The sequence below is a fragment of the Lycium barbarum genome, chromosome 9, assembly GCF_019175385.1.
Source record: "Lycium barbarum isolate Lr01 chromosome 9, ASM1917538v2, whole genome shotgun sequence".
Taxonomy (NCBI): domain Eukaryota; kingdom Viridiplantae; phylum Streptophyta; class Magnoliopsida; order Solanales; family Solanaceae; genus Lycium; species Lycium barbarum.
This window is the reverse complement of record NC_083345.1, coordinates 94356074-94376953: the sequence shown is the minus strand read 5'-3', so window position 1 is coordinate 94376953 and position 20880 is coordinate 94356074.

The window sequence follows — 20880 nt, the reverse complement described above, 5'->3', positions numbered from 1 at the left end:
AATCATTATGAGAGATCGTCCTAAGCATGGGTGGAGCGATCCTCATCCTACGGTGGCTACGTAGTTTCAGGCTGTTTGAAGCCTTCTCGGTTATTAATGCAACTCCAAAAAACATGAACATGGAAAAATAAGTGGCACTTGCTGCCCATGGTTTCACGAATCATAACTTTCTTGTACGTGGATATCATGAATTACAACTTCCTTGCATGAACTTGTAACACATAGTATTTTCTTGAAAAATATCATAGCATATCATAACTTGCATGTAAGAACCCATGGAATGAGATATATGGGTTTTCATGGATTACAGACTGTTTCTCAATAATCATATGGAGTTATTAAGAACACAATCATAGAATAATAGGAATTCATACATACTATAATTATGGACATGGACCTAGGGCTGTTATATACATGGTATAGAAACCCTAGTTTTCGTAAAGATTCATACTTTATGGATTAAGAGGCATAGGGAAGAACAATGATGTTCCCACACATAAATAGTAACTCTACATACCTGGTAATGCTCCAAGACTTGAATTAAAGACTTGAACTTTGAAGAAGATTTTCAAAATCTTGAATCTTGAACCTTGAGATGGGTTTTCTTGAAAACCCTAGGTTAGGAATGATGGTCTCTTGTTTAGATTACAAGGATATATATTATAATTGACTTGGAATGATTAGGATATGCTTACCTTGGTGTTCTTGATGATGGGAGAGGGTTGGAGGTCGTTCTAGGGCTTGAAGGAATGAAAAATAATGATTTGGACTGATATGGACGAATATATAATGTTCTGGAACATTAAATTTTACACTCGATAAAATACTGGCCGTATTTTGACGGGCTGTATTTCAGTCCGTATTTTATTTAGACTAATCTGCGACTCTTCAATAAAATGGCCATGACTCTTTGTACAGATGTCCGTTTGATCCCCATAATATACCGTCAGAACGGTATTTCAAAGCTCTAAAACTTTTATCAAGGAAAATTCAAGAATGCTCAGTGATCGTGATGCCAACTTACGATTTAAAATACGGACGTATACTAAAATATGATCCGTGTTCTGGGGCGTAAACCCCCATCTGACAACTGAAGAGAAAATTCCAATTCCTACATTCTTTATCTGGTTTTCTAAGTCTAGAATCATGATCAAAGCTTAAGTTAAAGGTACGGGGTGTTACAATATCTCCTCCTTGGGATCATTCATCCTCGAATGATGGGTCATGGTTAGGATTGAGACTGGTCATGGCTTGAATACATGAACATGAAAGAAACATAACATAAAACATAAGAGCTTGACATGGTTACGATTTTTAGCTCTTAGACATGAGCACAACCTGATGTGCAAAACATGAAAGAACATTCCTTTTGCATGGATTACTATCATTATGGAGTCTTGGTTCTTGAATCATAAGCATGAAGTGTAAGATGCTAACTTTGGCATCAAAATAGCATGGAGTCATGAGTAGAGTACGCCTAGGCATAACTACCACAAGGTAGAAAATTACTCTGGAATTGGAACCGTTACACCCTTAAAACCCGTTATTCGATCTAAAACCTTATCTTATAACATAATTACCTAGTACTTGATCTCAACGGGCATGACAAAAATTGCATCCTACGCACCTTATCTTGGCTACATGAAATTGTGATCCTCTGACATAATCTTCTCAACACCTATCAATTTACGAAACACATAATCTATATCGGCACCTTATTACACGATCTCCCCCTTAGTTCAAAAGCTGACATTTAAAGCCTATGGATCTCTCGAGTTAGCGATAAGTGATCATATAGTAGTTCCACTAATTTCCTTTAACATACTGATGACTCATTTCATCGGCTTACTTCAATCAAGTCTTACTTACTGGGAAAACTAGATTACTTAAATGAACGGGTTTCTAATGTACATAACTGGCACACTAGCTTTGTCAGTCTTGGGGAAAACTCTTTTCTGATAACTCTTAAAGGCTCTTCTTCTGCAGCTTCCTCCCTTACTGCATAGATGATTTTCTTCTTTCACCAATTTCTATACATCAAATTTAACTTAAACCGTTTGGGTTCTAACACGCCTTCGGTGTATTCAGACGGTTACCCACTCACTAGTGTGAACTTGACTACGTATCTCAAATAGTACTTCTACTAACTCTGCTGAAAATTTATAATTCTTTGTATCCACTCAAACTTACTTACTATGCTTCTGTTAACCATTTGCTAGCATCATATTCTCTAATTTTTCTCTGAGTATTAAAGTGAAGTATAAGGTTATTTCTAACTTTTCCTCCTCATCTGACTCTATTCTGGGTTGTATACTATCTTTCTGAACTATAGATATGGATCACACTTAGGGAAATTTCATCTGTCTCAAATGAGAAATTGGAACAACTAACCCCAAACTCCCTATAAACTTTCAAAATTATATCATACTATACACATCGGGGATAAATACTTAATCACATAACCTAAGAGGGAATTGTCATACCTTTTATCTCATAGTAATATCTACTTCCTGTAGTAACTTATTGACATCATACACTCTAGGTCTGATCTGAGTAAGCTTAAATAATTTAAAACTATCCCTAAAAATTTCAATATCATCTGCTCGTGGTTTTCTTATTGCACTCCGTCCCTTCTTGGTCATGTGCATAGATCATATGACAAAAATATAGATCCTTGAAAAAGTCGAGACTTTCTATTATTACAAGTGGTTTGCTCTTAGGCTATTTCCTGCTCAAAACTATTGTGGACAATTTATGCCTACTGCGGTTAACTTCATAACATGTTACCTCGTAGGGTCTTAAATCTGAACCATCATCCTTATACTATAGCTCCATGGTCAAAGAGTCCAAGTAAACTTATTCTATAGGGTATGTAAGCTATGTGTTATACTATATCGAAACTTGTCTTTCAAATGGTACTAACACCTGATAAATACACCATGCACTATTTGGAAAGTCTTGGGTCTCAAATTTCCTTCATGCCACTTACGCATTCGATACATTCAAAATTCAAAGGAAAAAGAATGTTAGTTACAACTCTAAGCTTTATGGCACGAGTTAGAATAATTCCTAATGACTCCATCTGAAAGAAACACATTGATAATGGTTAGATTTACATCTTCCTTATCCATTGAGACGAGGCGTATTCGGTAGAACAGGAAACAACACACGAGACGAGGCGTACTTGGTGCCTTACCGCATGTGGCCGAGCGAATCACATAGCTTGATGAATCATCATGAGGCATAACATGAGCAGAATAATATGTGAATGCATGATGAGCCTTTATAAAACACAATAAGTCATAATACTTAATCAAAATACTTTGTTTAAACATGAGTGCGAAAATAATATTAATGAGCCAAAATGGCTATACGATTCTGAAAGTCTGACATAACATAACTGTCTAGTCTAGTCTATGAAACCTCTAACATAAGTCTGAACATGGAAAACATACTCGCTGGGACAAGGCCCCCAGCATACCTTAGATGCATAGCTAATCATAAAAAAAGAGTCGACTAAATCCTAAATGAGATGGGGCTCACTAATAAGCTGATACAAATGCTGTCCTATTGAGTAGGTGCGTCATCCTGTAAATCAGTACTTGCATCGTGAAATACAGGCCCCCGACAATAACAGGGGACATCAGCACATTGAGTGTACTGGTATGTAAAACAACTGAATGAAATAACATGGGACATGGAAATAACATAATAAAGACTGAACTGAAACATGATCATGAATAGGAGTACATATAAATATATAACATGAGTAAAGTATCGCGAATAGGGAGAGCAGTAAATATAACTGACAACATAGTCTGGTACTTGCGTCCTACCAGCAGAACACTCATACCTTGCTAGGGAAATGAGATTCAATAATATTACGAAAGGATCTAGTCATTATGAGAGATCGTCCTAAGCATGAGTAGAGCGATCCTCATCCTACGGTGGCTACGTAGTTTCAGGCTGTTTGAAGCCTTCTCGGTAATTAATGCAACTCCCGAAAACATGAACATGGAAAAATAAGTGGCACTTGCTGCCCATGGTTTCATGGATCGATGCCTGACGGGGTAAAGTAAATTCTGGGTGAACAGTCTACGTCAAGAGAAATGTTTACTATCGAATCATGTGAGAAGAAAGAGCTAAACCGTGAAAATGAGGGAACATCTTCGATAGAAAAGGGAGATGATGAAAATGGGGTAAAATAGCAGTTACTGCAAGTCGGATCAGTAGCTGCTTAGTCCAAGGACTCTCAAGAAGTAAAAGTTACTGACTCAAACACTGAAGAACCCGAAGAAGTAGAAAATTATAGAGTTCCAATATCATTTGTGGTCCCAAATGAATCAGATGCCACGAAGTCCACGATAGAGGAGCTGGAACAAGTTATACTCTTTGATCATCAATCGGAAAATAAGGTATACCTGTGCATCAGGTTGTCTTCAGAGCTCAGGCTTAATGTTATTAAATTTCTTAAAGATAATGTCGATTTTTTTGCTTGGTCCAATTTAGATATGACAGGAATTTCACCAGAAGTGACAACTCATAAACTTAGTTTAGACCCAAGGTTCACTCTAGTAAAGTAAAAGAGGAGACTCATACTAATTGCAAGAACAGGTTTGTTAAGGAAGAGGTAACTAAACTCTTAGATATAGGGTCTATAAAGGAGGTAACTTACCCTGAATGGTTAGAAAATGTGGTAGTAGAACCCAAAAAGGGGAATAAATTAGGAATTTGTATATACTTTAAAGAGTTAAACAAAGCATGTCCAAAGGATTCATTTCCTTTGCTGCAGATTGATCGAATGATTGATGCTACGGCGGGGCATGAGATGTTAAGTTTTCTTGATGCATATTCTGGGTATAATCAGATAATGATGAACCCATATGACTAAGAGAAAAATTTGTTTATTACTAGGTGTAACGACCCTCCCGGTCATTATGGAAAATATAGGATCGCCCCACCAAATAGAACCTTCCCAAGGGTAGAACGAGCTAATAGAAACTCAATTGTATCAGTCAAAAAACTAAAAACTTGATTAGTTGTGATTGTTGTTTGTTGTGATTAGTCCATCGGGGGTGACGTAGGAAATTAGAACTTCGTTGGGAATTCCGAGTCCACAGGTGGATTCGTATGGTGTTTTTATGTCTATGTGCATATTTTGTTTTTGTTTGTGAGGCCTCGGGTGAAATGTTGGGTGATAGAGTGAAAAACTGGGAAATATTGCATACTTACTGCCTCAGTGGTATCACTGCGGCGGGGTAGGTACTGCTACGGTAGCACCACTATAGCGGTGAACCCCTCACCGCAAGCGGTCAACCAGTGTTCGTTGTTTCCGTTGTGGCGGGCAATGGCCCGCTATGGAGAAGTCTCTACAGTAGGATATGTCCCGCCATAGCAGAGATCAAATTTATTTTGGTACGCTATAGTGGGCACTTGGCCGCTATAGCGAGACAGCTGCAGCGGTGAATTGACCGTTGCAGCGATCGATGGGGGCAGAATCCTAGGTTTTGAACACTTAGTTCCGAATTCTTTATTCATAAAACTCCAAAACAGTTCCCTACCAACACCTAGGGTGAATTTTCAAGCTAGGGCAAGAATATTCTTGAGAGGTAAGTCTCAACCATCCCTTTCAATCATTACGTTATCATCTTCATGATTATCATCCCTTTCATGGGTCTTCAATGGTGAATTAGTAATAGTAACCCTAGAACTTAATAGACCTTCTATGGCTGATGGGTTATGATTATTACCACTTATTGATCGTCTAACGGCCTGGGTTAACTCCTCTTAATCATGAATTGAATCATTAGAGCCATGAACTAAGTGAATTGAGACTTAGGGTTTCATAATAATGGTAGCTTGACCATGGAAACTGCTTGTAATTGATGTGTTGATTAAATATTGTTATAGATTGATGATTAGTGGTTACTAAGGCCCTTGATAGGTTGGTTTACACCTAAAAATCATTCACCCATGGAAATGGGGCTAAAGGCAAGGGTGTTCTTGAATTGATTCTGTGACTAGAGTAAGTATGACTCATTGATCAATCTAATTTCTAGACTTTGAGAGTTCCGAGGCTTTACAGAAGGGAAAAGCTATAGCGGAGTGATTCGCGTCATTCCAGCTCTATGTTTAAGGTAGGTTAAGGTCTACTTGAGTTAGACTTTGATTGGTTGATTGTATGTGTTGTGAATTTAATAGGAGAAAGCATGTCTAGTCTTCAAACATGATGTGTGTGTAGTTGAACTCCTATTTGCAATTGATGAGTGACTGTGTGAGCTTCGTGCCACTATTCATTGTGTTGAACCTACAGTTTGATGTTGTTGTGATGAGAAGTTAATATGATCTTCTCAGTGTAATTGTGATACAAAATGATGATTTGAGCATTGATAATAAGAGGGCAAGAAATACTATTATGTATAGATATATGAAAAGGCACATTTGATCGAAATAACGATGTGACCTAGATTTTTAGCTCGTGGTCCGAGGTTCGTTTTGAAAATAAGTGGTACATGATGTGGACCGCATCCGAGGTTCTTTCTGGAGCGGAGGATTTAAGGCTCGGGTCCGATGAGTATCCGGAACGAGTGGTACATGGACACCATGGTCCTCTGCAGGTCATGACTACTGAGCAATGACATCAGTTAGCATGTGTGTATAGTGAGTATATGGTTATTGTTGGTAGACTTGTTCCCGCTTGTTGTTTCCATTGATTTGATTCTTGGTATCCTTGGGTGACTTGATTTGTGTTATTCCTTGGTTGACTTGTTGTGGATTATTGATTTCGTGTTGCTGGCTGACTTGTCTATTTTATTGATTTTATGATGTATGCATGATACTAATCTTAGTCGGCCTATGATATCTACTGGTGCATAGTGTTTGTACTGATGCTACCTTGATGCATTCTTTTGAGTGCAGATTGTGATCCAGAGACTGCTACCCGTCCTCATATCTAGCGTTGAGGCCATTTGCTGACAGATTAAGGTGAGCTTTTATCCATGCCAGGCCGCCCGAAGATCGTTATTTGTTTAGACAGTTTTCATTCCTTAGACATATTTTAGATTAGAGTCCTTTTACGATGACTTTCGAATTTTGGGGTTTGTAATAGTTAGGACTTCCGTATTTACTTTGTTGATTTTATGGCATGACTTATTTTGATTATCTTATGCTTGAATGGTTAATAACTGATTGAATTGGTTAATATAAAAGTGGACTTGAATGAATAGATGACTTATGTGTTGGTTCGCCCACAAGGAGTTAGTGTGAGTGCCAGTCGTGGCGGGTTGGGTCGTGACACTAAGTATGGTACTTATTATTATAATGTTATGCCTTTTGGTTTAAAGAATGCAGGCGCAACTTGTTAACGCTTGGTTAATTGCATGTTTGAAAATCAAATAGGAAAAAACTATGGAAGTATATATAGATGATATTCTGGTCAAATCTCTTTGTTCGGAGGACCATTTAAGTCATTTGCAGGAAAATTTTAAAGTGGTCAGGAAGTTCAACATGAAGTTGAATCCGGAGAAGTGCGCTTTGGCCTTGGTTCGGAAAAATTTCTGGGTTCTTAGTTTAAAACTGTAGAATTGAGGTTAATCCAGATAAAATTAAGGCAATAGGAGAAATTCCATAGGTGTTAGAAGATGTAAAGGAGGTATAAAGGTTAACCGGAAGGTTGGCTGCTCTAAGACATTTTATATCTCACACCTCTGAAAAGAGTCACCGGTTTTTCTAGTTGTTGAAAACGAAAAAAGATTTTGAATGGACACCGGAGTTCCAGCAAGACTTGAGGAAATTGAAGAAACAACTTTTGAGTGCACCATTGTTAACTAAACCACTGGAGGGTGAACAACTCCTTGTGTATTTGGCTGTGTCTGAAGTGGCGGTGAATGTAGTTCTGGTTCGAAAATATAAAGGTACGCAATTTCCTATTTATTACGTTAGCAGAACACTGGCGAGTGCCAAAACCAGGTATCCTTATCTTGAAAAATTGGCTTTAGCTTTAATAAATGTTGCTAGGAAATTGAGACCTCACTTTTAGTGTCATCCTATATGTGTTGTGATGACTTACCCATTGAGAAATATATTGTATAAAATCGAGCTTTTTGGTAGACTAGCAAAATGGGCTGTTGAAATTAGTGGTAAGGACATATAGGCCGAGAACGACAATAAAATCCCAAGTATTGGCTAATTTCGTAGCTGATTTTAGCCCCGGAATGATACCTGAAGTTGAAAAAGAATACATAACTTCTTCAGGCTCATTACCTGGAGTTCGGACTTTATTCACAAACGGTGAAGCTGATGTGAAACGGTTCGAACTGGGCATAGTTTTAAAACACCCTCAGGGGATATAATTAGACAAGCGATTAGAACTGTGCATTTGACTAACAATGAAGCCGAGTATGAGGTATTGATTGCAGTTTTAGAGTTAGCTTGGAGCCTAAGGGCTGAGGTCATTAAGGCCAAAAGTGATTCCCACTTGGTGGTCAATCAAGTGCACGACATTTTCAATGTAAAGATGGCAGGATGTATAAATACTTGGATAAAGTCCAAACATTGTTGCGGCGCTTGAAGGAGTGGACCCTGGAGCAGGTTTTGCGAGAAGAAAATGTGGAAGCTGATGGTCTGGCAAATTTGGGGTCACCAACTGATATGGAAGGAATCAGTTCGGGAAAGGTTGTGCAGTTGCTAAATTAGGCGTTAGATCCTAGTCATGATGAGGTGAACTCAACAAGTCTGACTTGGGATTGGCACAACAAGTAAATAGATTATATTCGCGATGGAAAGCTGCCTGGCGATGCAAAAGAATCGCGAGCAATACGAATGAATGTGGCTTGATATTTTATGGTAAATTGGAAATTGTACAGAAGATATTTGTACGGTCCATTGGCTAAGTGCTTAGGACCGCGTGAGATAGATTAAGTAATGAATGAGGTGCACGAAGGAGTCTGCGAAAATCATTCTTGAGCAGATTTATTAGTGAGGAAGTTGATATGTGCAGTATATTATTGGTCCCAGATGGAGGAAGACACAAAGACATTCCTTCAGAAATGTGATAAGTGTCAACGCCATGCCCTAAGGATTAATCAACTCGCGCTGCTTTTATATCCGGTGGTGTTTCCTTGGCCTTTCATAAAGTGGGGGATGGATATTGTGGGCCCATTGCCTGCAGCTCCAGGTCAAGTAAAGTTCCGGCTTATTATGACCGATTATTTTTCCAAATGGGTGAAAGCAAGAGCTTATAAGAAAATAAGGGAAAAAGAGGTCATAGATTTCATTTATGATCATATAATTTACTAGTTTGGAATTCCAAGAGAAGTGACCTGCGATAACGGGACACAGTTCGTTGGTAAGAAAGTAACGGAATTTTTTGATGGATTGAAGATTCAGCGGATAACTTTAACCTCTTATCATCCAAATGCGAACGGTCAACCAACAAGATGATGTTACAAAGTTTCAAGAAGCGATTGGATGACGCAAAAGGAAGATGGAGGGAGTTATTATCGGAAATATTATGTCACGACCCCGCCCCGAGGGTCATGACTAGTGCCCGAGCTGGACACCCATATGTACCTGTCAGAGATAATCGGACTGATACTATAGGTCCTCGATCAATCACATCGTAATAACATACACAAGCCAACGAGGCTGCCACTGTATATATCATTATACTACGCAAGCCGACAAGGCTGCCACTACATATCAGTATATTACGTAGGCCAACAAGGCTGCCACTTACGAAACAATAATATGTGCAAGCCGGCAAGGCTGCTACAACGACAGAACATCCACAATAATCATATAGACACAACAGATCAAATCTGAACACAACCCACATACATGTCTACAGACCTCTAAGAGTATCGATAGAGAAATATGACGGGACAGGGCCCCGCCGTGCCCCTGGATAAACATACATATATATATATATATATACATCAGAAGGTTTGTACCAAGATCTAGGCTCCGGAACAATGGAGCTCTCCCAAAACAGCTGAGTAGAAGTCCTATGCTGAAAGGTCACCAACCGACTATCTGTACCAGCGGGGGTCAGTACGGAATATGTACTGAGTATATAAAGCATGAAATACAGTAAGAAGGATCATAACTTAAATATGGAGTACAGAAAACAAGTACAATGTCCAGAATACCAAAACACTTGCCTTTGAAACATAAATCATGCATGTCAATATCATATATCATATCCTGCCCATTATGGGACTCGGTGAACATGGTCGCCACCCCGTCTTTGGCGCCATAACACAGCATAAAACCATAAATACATCATAACGCCATAACACAGCATACTCCATAACACAGCATAACTCCGTAACACAGCATAACTCCATAACACAGCATAACACCATTATACATATATATATATATATATATATCGTATTCTGGCCCTCTAGCGAGGGACTCGGTGAACAATGCAGTGAGACTGGGCACGATAACATATCCTGGCCCGGGACTCAGTGAAAGACATATTGAGACATGCACGAGTGGAGTAGTGAGAAACCATATGCAAATTAAAATATTTTCAAGGACTCAATGGAATAATCAAAACGAACTGTCATTTGAAAATCAGGACAATAGTCAAATCAAATACCTTTCGGATGTCACTGTGGATTATATCAGAATAGAACTTCTGGAATCATATATACATATCAAGGTATATCAAAGACTCAATGGAATAATCAACACGAACCATCATTTGAAAATCAAGACAATAGTTATATCGAATACCTTTCGAATGCCACTCGAAAACATATCTAATATCCCTCGAATGTCATCATGAAGTATATCAAAGAGCCTTAAGAATCATAGTCACATGTCGATATAGTATGAAACATCTTATAGAAGGCTGGACATTAGTTATCATAGAGTTCCTAAGAATAGGAACTGATATATATCGACTATTATCCAACGTACAGAAAACTGAAGAGGGAAGCTCAATCACTTAAGAGTTCTAACATCAAGAAGTGAATAAGAATCATAAATCACACTCAAAACTTATGAATAGAATTACCCCAAAGTTCATATCATTCATCGCTTAGATCTAAGACATGCCAAAAGAAAGAAGGGACAGCTTTACATACCTGTTAGCGACTATTTGCAAACCCGTTTGCCTTGTCGCCCTTTTACCCTATTTTATATAACAGTAACCTTATCGTTAGTAACTATACTTTCTAGGTCACAAATCCGTAGGCCGTCACTTATAGAACTCATTCTTTAACTTATACTTCTCATTTAGGGTTGTTCACTATTCAAGGACTTAACGAAAATCGGGCAGCATTTCCCCTATATATTCGCCTAACCCGAATTTCAAATTATCCTCCTATCAACACAGAAATACCAACAACAACGATATACACATAAAATTCTGACAACTCAGCCCATAACAATTCTAAATCCATTTCAACCCACGATTTCAGATAATAACAATTTCATGTATTTTCTTACTTCCGATTTCATCCCATTCAATTTTAACAATTTCATTACAACATTATTAACACAATTACACCATAAAATAGGAAAATCTTACCACGATTTCCTCGGAGAAATTTGTACGCTCAATTGTTCCGATTTTGCAATTTCTTCTTCTCCAACTTAAAATTAATTGTTGCTATCACCTCCTTGGATTTGTATTGCACTTGAAATTGATCAAAATATTCCAAGATCAATTTTTTTTCCTCACCACCATGGCTGGCCGAGAGCAGCCATGGATCTCCCTTTTTTTTTCCCTTGATTTTTTGTGAAGATGGATCAAAAAGATGAACTATATTCATCTTATCTCATATATATAGTATCACCCCTAGGAGGACAGGTGTCCCCCTCCTTGGTGAGTCACAAATCCACTTTTTTTGGATTTTTGTTTTTTTTTTAATTTTGGGTGGGGCCCACTTAGTAATTAATCTTAATTAATTTAATTTAATCACTAACTCTTACTTAGTAATCTAATCAAAATTAATTAATCCCTAATTTCCAATAATATTTTTACACTAAATAAAATTTATAAACAATTTATGTTTTAATTAAAATGAAAATTAAAGATTTCTATTTCGTGTCCGAAAATGATCTCGTCTTTAACTTGAGTCGATTCTCTTGCGAATAATTCGACGTATAAATATACGGGGTATCACATCCTTCCCCCCTTTTAGAACATTCGACCTCGAATGTTAAACTGATCCTGAGTTCCCAATACTTTCTCAAGTTTCCTCTTATTCAATTACACCCTTCACATACCTCTTCCATTGGTCGATTCGCTGTGATTCATTATAACGCATTCCAGGTCTCTACATAGTCATTCCTGTAATATCTCCTCTTTCTGTTGCTTCCCAAGGTAATAATTCCACGTCATTGCCTTTACCTTCCTCTTACTTCGCAGTCCATCGTCAGTTGTATTGTGAGTTCTTCCGTTGAAATCTTACTTTCTTCCTTGTGCGCTTAGTCTTAACTTTGCCCCTTCTTCTCCTATAGTTATTCCCTTAAGGTATCGTTTCCTTTAGCTTACCTCTCAATCTTTAAATATGATTTTAATATCGCGCAGACGTCCCTCGTCAGTTCATTAGACTTTAATATCCCTGGAGTATCGCATGTCTCTGGTACCTGTGAACCCTTCGCACGTTCTACGAGTAAAACGAAATTTCCCAGAGGATAACATTTTTGTACTCCAATAGCCTTGCTTTACTCCGCTGTGACAGTCCGTATTCTGGAATCCGCAGCATCATGTGTCACTTTCTGACTTTCTTTTAAAGGTCTTTAACTATCACTTGTTTTTACTTCTTGATTTCCATCTTTAGGGTTGGCTATCAAATAGCGCTAGGGTCCCCTCATATTATAGTTTTACTGTCATCCAGTAACCCGTAACCTGCTTGTTCCGATTGTCTCGGTTAAATCATTTCGTAATTTCCTTTACTCTAATTGGCAATACTTTAGGCATATTACCTCGTGTCGTTTCTCTATTTTTGACTCAAACTCTTCTATTGCCCCTTTACTCAAATTTGCTCTTAGTTCTCCTACCACGCATCCTATTGCAACCTTTACACGAATATGTGTAGGTGCTCAAATCAGCCCAGAAAAATACCTTAGCGTCGCCACGCTAGTCTTTATGCAGACCCTATATCTTTCTCTTATCTCTTTCAGTTGATATCAAGGCTCAACTATGGCTTTTTCCCTCAATACTAATTATATCTCTGTAGTTTTGCCGCAAACCATCTTATACCTTTCTTTGATGTATCCGAAATATTGCAATCACATTATTGTTACTGAATTCTTATTCTTCTTATCAAGTACTCACTTGGTCTTATTCTTCGCATACAAATATTCGTAGGTTGCATAACTATTCTTGTACAATTCGTACAAAGTGCATCCAATCTTAGTCATAGTCTTTCCTTCTCCTGGTTTATTCTGCTCTACATATCTTATTGTACTAACACTCACTTGCTGTCTATTTCGCCATACTCTTTTCCTTCCTCTATTTACCATTTGGTTTTCTCATATCCTACTATAGGAGAGGTTTTCTATCCTTTCTCCTTTGCTACTTATATGTCACAATATCATTAGCCAATAACTCCGTTGCCAACATCTTAACCTCTAATCCAGTATAGCCTTGCTATCCTTTATAATATCTTTTAAGTTACTCGTTACCATTCTCTTGTCGTATTCTTCATTTTTATAAGCATTCACCTTCTGATGTCATATTATCCAAGATCTTTACAAATAATTCTCAGCACTGTCTCAAATGCCATCTTGGCTTCTATTCGTTTATTGCTGGCGTTCAAATCTCACTAAGTTGTTTTATCAAGGGATCTCACTTGAAGTTAAAATATCCACATTAAATGTGTTGTAGTGTCGGTTGTTTTCATCTTACACTTGCATCTCTCTCATCCGCTTCCCCCCTTTTGGGTGTACCTACATCATTATCTATTTATATTCTACTCTATGTCCCCATTTTCAATTTTCAAATTCATATGATTCTTTTCCAATACATTTAGTATACTGCACCATATCCATGTCTTTTCTTTATCATCTATAACTTAGATTACCCACGTATGAAACTCCAGCGCAATCACAAGGCGATGAGAACTCTCGATATATAGTACAAAATCTTATCTGATGGTTGGTACTCGAGTAATGTAACTAATGTAGCAATTTATCCGAAGCCACGTTCCATTCATTCCAATAAATAATTAGCTAGTGCTTATAGTTCTTTCAATTTCTCAATTAGGTAGCACTTATATTCTAATGATAAGTGTCCCAAGTTTTCTTATAACACTATCTTTATCCCAACGGATATCACCTGTTTCCTCTAGTAAACTCACCATGCATCAGTTGTTTCACAAATCCACAATCATTGTCCTTTAAGGATTTCACTATTTTCGAGGTGAGGTCACATATACGCAGTACTCCTTTATGCCTCATACTCTTTCTCTCTTGTTGTATATCCAACGCTAACTTCTAACTTACTCAAAATCATATCAAATTCGTCTTAATAGTGGTCTTGTCTTATCGCCTTCTCGTCATACTACACCTTAAGTTCGTAGCTATATATTTCCCTTTTGTCCTATACTAATACTTAATTAACTACGTCTATCTTGAGTGCTTCCTTTAGTATTCCTTTCATTTCTCTACTCTATGTCCATCTATTATTTCATGCACGAGGAATCTCATGCTACCCCTATATCCTTCGGAAACGACTGCTTCTACATAACCCCTTTCTCGTTTTCAAAACATATTCTGTTCATCTCTATTTGTTCTTATCATACCAGTCATTTCTGGCATTTATTCTGTCTTGTTGCTCATCTTCTTTTAGGTTGGTCTTTCATAATTCTGTCCCTTGTATTACTCGTTTTCGAAGCTATACATGTCATAACGTATCACTACACTGTAATCCCACTCGCTTTCTTCTTATCTTCCTCTTTCTATTAACTCCTTCTCTTCCTGTGCTCGCTTTCGCTTTTGTTACCACTTGACTTTTATTCTGAACTTTCCCTATAGAACTTTGTAAGTCTTTCTTATTCGTTCTACATTTGATTTTCCGTTTCACTCTAATCACATCATATCCTTTAGTTACTTCCTTGCTAGGCTTTACTCATTTCCATAACAATCCTTATAGTATTCATATTACATCCTGCTCGTAATCCATCCTATAACGTAATACTTTTTTTTTTTACTCTATTCACGATTCTTACTATGTTTTAATTACACTCTATGGACTAGGCGTACTTAACCCTTCACCCTTTTCTGATCAATCTTACCCTTAATATCTCACAAGCTGTATTATCAATACCTTCATAATTTGTCATAATTCTTCCTCCTATGTACTTTTTCTCAATCATACTACTACTCCTTTTAACTGTAAACTCGTCGTAATTTATCCCTACTTATTGGTTCACTCGATACCTCAATAAAATATTTTGTTAAGAGTTGCCACCTTTTTCTAAGTCATCCCTTAGTATCACAAGCCCTTCCGAATCATCCTAGCATTTCATCAACAATATATGAAATACATGATCCTAAACAGCTCACAAGATTGAGCTTTCCTTCCACAAATTCCATCTCCAATTAGTTGATTAAGAACTAATAAAATGTCACCATGAAGCATTCTCCAACCACCACCAGAAGAAAAACTAGAATCCGACGAGCACCATAGGACTTCTAGTGCTTGATTCACATGGTGTACCTCCAAATTTGTTTTTGGGTCACGAACGAACTATTTAGTTCACAACTACTTGTTGTATGCTTTGTATTCTTCCAATGAAGTGAAACTTAATTGCTAGACGTTTTTGCCCTCCAATATGAGCTTTTCTAAGGTAAAAATGTGGTTGGAAATATTCTGGTCTGTCCAAATGAATTCCAAACTTTGCTGCTCATATATGCTTTTTCGAAATAAAATTTTCTGAATAAGAATAATGCCTCTTACGGATGACATGAAGGGTACCTCTTAAAACTTTAGTCCAACATAATAAATTTACCCTATCGGTATCACTTTCAAGACATATTATGAACTTATATCTCAGTCTCTTCTTTTTCCTATTTTTGGGAAAATTTGGACAGAGTTTCCTCTGTACTTCTTACTATCCCAAAACCTGCACGCAGGAAATAACAACAATGCCTCACAGGGCCAACATATATACATATATATCATATCGTATCATAGCCTCACAGGGCTCCCAATTTCCAGTAAAAAGTATAAAGGTGTCGAAACGTACCTCACATATCGCACCTCGAGACGTACCTGATCCTTCAACGATCTGTCCTGTTATACTTTCCTATCTACCTTCTCTTTCATCCCCCAACTTTATATTTCAATCATATTGCAATATTCCTACCTTATCCGACATGCATCATTTGTGTCGTTGCTTACCTATGTACTTTGTAGCTTCCAATATCGTCAGTCACTTCCTTCTGTCGATGTCGTTCTTCAGCTGAAATCAATGGTTAGTATAAGGAATTTCATTTCCTATGGCTGGGCTCTATCGCACGATCTTAGATATGAAAGAAAGGTAACATCCTAAATGTCCTGTAGCTTCCTGTTTATAGATGTGGTGCACAACACACCGATAAATAAGACACTACTAGACACGGTCTGTAGACACTCTGAGGACGAACTGCTCTGATACCACTTTTGTCACGACCCCGCCCCGTGGGTCATGACTAGTGCCCGAGCTGGACACCCATATGTACCTGTCGGAGATAATCGGACTGATACTATAGGTCCTCGATCAATCACATCGTAATAACAAACGTAAGCCGATGAGGCTGCCACTGTATATATCATTATACTACGCAAGCCGACAAGGCTGCCAGTACATATTAGTATATTACGGAGGCCGACAAGGCTGCCACTTACGAAACGATAATATGTGCAAGCCGGCAAGGCTGCTACAACGACAGAACATCCACAATAATCATATAGACACAACTGATCAAATCTGAACACAACCCACATACATGTCTAAAAACCTCTAAGAGTATCGATAGCGAAATATGACGGGACAGGGCCCCGCCGTACCCCTGGATAAACATACATATATATATACATCAAAAGGTTTGTACCAAGATCTAGGCTTCGGAACAACGGAGCTCTCCCAAAACAGCTGAGTAGAAGTCCTATGCTGAAAGGTCACCAACCGACTATCTGTACCTGCGGGCATGAAACACAACCCCCGAAGAAAGGGAGTCAGTATGAAATATGTACTGAGTATATAAAGCATGAAATACAGTAAGAAGGATCATAACTGAAATAAGGAGTACAGAAAACAAGTACAGTGTCCAGAATACCAAAACACTTGCCTTTGAAACATAAATCATGCATGTCAATATCATATATCATATCCGGCCCATTATGGAACTCGGTGAACATGGTCGCCACCCCATCTTTGGTGCCATAACACAGCATAACACCATAAACACATCATAACGCCATAACACAACATACTCCATAACACAGCATAACTCCATAACACAGCATAACACCATCATACATACATACATACATATATATATATATATATATATATATATATATATATATATATCATATTCTGGCCCTCTAGCGAGGGACTCGGTGAACAATGCAGTGAGACTGTGCACGAAAACATATCCTGGCCCGGAACTCAGTGAAAGACATATTGAGACATGCACGAGTGGAGTAGTGAGCAACCATATGCAAATTAAAATATTTTCAAGGACTCAATGGAATAATCAAAATGAACTGTCATTTGAAAATCAGGACAATAGTCAAATCAAATACCTTTCGGATGTCACTGTGGATTATATCAGAATAGAACTTCTGGAATCATATATACGTATCAAGGTATATCAAAGACTCAATGGAATAATCAACACGAACTATCATTTGAAAATCAAGACAATAGTTATATCGAATACCTTTCGAATGCCACTCGAAAACATATCAAATATCCCTCGAATGTCATCATGAAGTATATCAAAGAGCCTTAAGAATCATAGTCACATGTCGATATAGTATGAAACATCTTATAGAAGGCTGGACATTAGTTATCATAGAGTTCCTAAGAATAGGAACTGATATATATCGACTATTATCCAACGTACAGAAAACTGAAGAGGGAAGCTCAATCACTTAAGAGTTCTAACATCAAGAAGTGAATAAGAATCATAAATCACACTCAAAACTTATGAATAGAATTACCCCAAAGTTCATATCATTCATCGCTTAGATCTAAGACATGCCAAAAGAAAGAAGGTACGGCTTTACATACTTGTTAGCGACTATTTGCAAACCCGTTTGCCTTGTCGCCCTTTTAGCCTATTTAATATAAGAGTAATGTTATCGTTAGTAACTATACTTTCTAGTTCGCAAATCCGTAGGCCGTCACTTATAGAACTCATTCTTTAACTTATACTTCTCATTTAGGGTTGTTCACTATTCAAGGACTTAACGAAAATCGGGTAGCATTTTCCCTATATATTCGCCTAACCCGAATTTCTAATTATCCTCCTGTCAACGCAGAAATACCAACAACAACGATATACACATAAAATTCTGACAACTCAGCCCATAAAAATTCTAAATCCATTTCAACCCACGATTTCATATATTAACAATTTCATGTATTTTTTTACTTCCGATTTCATCCAACTCAATTTTAACAATTTCATTACAACATTATTAACACAATTACACCATAAAATAGGAAAATCTTACCACGATTTCCTCGGAGAAATTTGTACGCTCAATTGTTCCGATTTTGCAATTTCTTCTTCTCCAACTTAAAATTAAATGTTGCTATCACCTCCTTGGATTTGTATCGCACTTGAAATTTGTCACGACCCAACCCCGTAGGCCGTGACTAGTGCCCGAGTTGGACACTCACACACACCTGTCTCCTGAGGAGTTACAACTTTCAACAATTTATATCGCACATAAGCCGGCAAGGCTGTCATATATAGGGGAACGTCCCAGCAATATATATAAGCCGACAAGGCTACTATTATACATAGCTCCCACAGCAAATATATGTATCTACACAAGCCGACGAGGCTGCCACTACACACAACATCCCAAACATATATATATACGCAAGCCGACAAGGCTGCCACTACAAATGGGTACGCCCCAAACATAAGTCATGTCCACACAACGAAACAACAACTATATACAGATCCACACATATGTCTACAAACCTCTAAGAGTAACGAAAATATCATATGACGGGACAGGGCCCCGTCGTACCCTGAACAAACATACATATACAACAAAAAGGATCTATACCACAAAGCTAGGCTCCGGGACAAAGGAGCACTCCAAAATAGCTGAATAGATACCCTAGGCTGGCGGATCTCCGAAACGAGCGTCTGTACCTGCGGGCATGAAACACAGCCCCCCGAAGAAAGGGGGTCAGTACGGAATATGTACTGAGCATGTAAAGCATGAAATACAGTAAAAATCATATCTGATTTGAGGAGTGTAGGACCCAGTGCAACAACCAGAAAACTATAAGACTTACCTTTGAACATAAATCATATGTGTCATCATCATACCCATATCATTATAGAATTTAATAATCATAGCTAGATAATCATACTGTATATAAACATATATAACGTGTCCCGGCCCTCTAGTGAGGGACTCGGTGAATATTGATCATATGCCATCCTGGCCACCATCCCCATATCATCATGTCATCATACCATCACATACATATATATATATAACGTGTCCCGGCCCTCTAGTGAGGGACTTGGTGAATAGTGCAATGGATATGAGCACGAAAACATGTCCTGGCCCGGGACTCAGTGAAGGATGTAACGGTAAGCACGAGCAGAGTAATAAGCAACCATATACATACAAATCATCTTTTGAGACTCAATAGATAAGTAAACCAATCAGCTCTCAAGTATCAGGATAATAATCATAATAAGTTCTTTCTAAGTGTCATCACAAACTATAGCAAGGGACGTTTCAGGGATCATATTCACGTATCAAATTAATATAAGACAGCTTGTGAAAGTCAAGTACACCTCTAACTATGGAATTCTTTAAGAGTAGGAACTTTTAGACATCATATATTAGCCAATCATATACTAGGCTCGAGACAATAGCTCGACTATCCTAAAAGTTCTAAAATCAAGGAGACGAATAAAAATCATAAGTCATGCTTGGAACTAGAGAGTAGAATTACCCCAAGGATCATATTATATCTTACCTATATCTAGGACATGCCAAAAGAAAGAAGGGATAGGCTTTACATACCTTTAACGTTTAGTCGTAATACAACTCGTACATGCTGCCCGGTAGTACTTTATCCTATATTAAGATACCAAAACTACGATTAGGCTACGAGGGAATTCAATACATATTTTAACGTTAATAATCCCTTTTAAACAATTTGACGGTGTTTCGTTTGTATTCAAATCAACTACTACCATTAAGCCAATATTGCTAGTCATGCATTCAAGTGTCAACCCAAGACTATTTAAACATGATGCGAGGGAACTTCAGACAGCCCGTACATTATTCAAAAAGAGTCCGACCAACATACCATACAACTCGCAATTGTCCAACTCCAACCAAAACAACAACACGTTCTTTCTTCCAATTCACAAATCCTACCAACAATCACATGCTTAACAATATCATTTATACAATTATAAGAAACAATATTAACATGATATTAGCTTCTACAACAGCCCACAAACACTTACAACTTCAATGTGAACTATTAAACTTCATCTTCACCATAACGTCCATAACAACAACAACTAAAACATCAAACAATTCAACCCACCAATTTCTCCTAAATCAGCCCCTACACGGCCTCAACAACATCACACATAACTTCATGAATTTCATTCGTTTGTAAACACTACAACACGTTCAAATCATCCTCAATA